Here is a 1,076-nt window from a genome sequence, read left to right on the forward strand (position 1 = left end):
TTTTTTTTTTTTTTTTAATGGAAAATTTCAAGTTCATGCAATGGTGGGAAGGCTAATGTCATGATCCCTTGCTGTTGCAGGTGTTACTCCATATCTACCACCCTCCTGCTCCTTGTCTGGGTCAAGTGAGGCAATCGCTGGTGACATGCATGATCCAGTACTGTTTTGAGTAGCTGCTGCAGCATCCTAGGTGTGACCATAAAGCTGTGGCCAAGTGACCAGACCTTTTCCTTAACTCTGTTCACACCCAGTCAGGAGCCTGCCATCAGCCTGGGGTCCTGGGCACCTGTCACACCACACTTCGTTAGGACACCCTTCCTTCTAGCCTGCTTCTGGCACTCTAGGGAATTTTCTGTCTCTTGCCAGTTAAGATCATAGTCATCTGCCTCTCTTGTCCGGTCCTGTGTTCTGCTTTCTGTAGCTGTAGAGGTCTGAGGGGCGCAGGGAGGGTGGGCAGGGAGGATGAGTGTAACTTGAAAGGCCAGGAGAGCCCTATTGGCAGAGACCAATCACAGCCTCCTGTGGTTATCTAAGTCTGTTCCTCCCTCCACTCCCCACCCCCCATCATTAACCCCTGTTCTTTGCGTGTATGAAGGGAAGGGACTGCACCCTCCTTCTAGCTACATCTAGTCTTTTGTCACGAGGGATGGCCCTAGAGGAACACCCTTCCACTACATCTCTGCTGGCAGGTGCTCCCAGACCCTGGGGCTTATGGGAGTGTTGATCCAGCCAGGTCAGCTGACTGCTTCCTCTCCTCCACAACAGGCCGTCTGAACCGCCTCATGCGGTGCTACTGAGCGTGGCTGAGGGTGGGGTAGGGGTTGCTCCTGTCCTGGTCACTTCCATATGCTTTAAGGAATGCTAATTACCCCACTGATTCAGACCTCTTGCTCCACACAGCCCATATAGGACTCTGCAAGCTGGCCGGAAAGTGAGACTGATCTAGGCTCTGAGGGCTAACCCTGTCACTAGGCTCTAAGGGCTAACCCTGTCACTTCACATCTCTCTTCTGTGGGTTCCGGCATAAATGAATCTCTGCAAAAGTCAGAACCCAGGACTCAGCTCCGCCCCCCCCC

General features: G+C 52.7%; 1 protein-coding gene across 3 annotated transcripts in view; it reads right to left on the reverse strand.

The window, feature by feature from the left end:
- Ovol1 (ovo like transcriptional repressor 1) overlaps nucleotides 1–1,076 on the reverse strand; it is a 10,967-nt gene that overhangs the window by 2,433 nt on the left and 7,458 nt on the right. The gene's annotated exons all lie outside the window — the stretch shown is intronic.

The sequence above is a fragment of the Mus pahari genome, chromosome 1 (genome assembly GCF_900095145.1).
Source record: "Mus pahari chromosome 1, PAHARI_EIJ_v1.1, whole genome shotgun sequence".
In the NCBI taxonomy this organism is placed as follows: domain Eukaryota; kingdom Metazoa; phylum Chordata; class Mammalia; order Rodentia; family Muridae; genus Mus; species Mus pahari.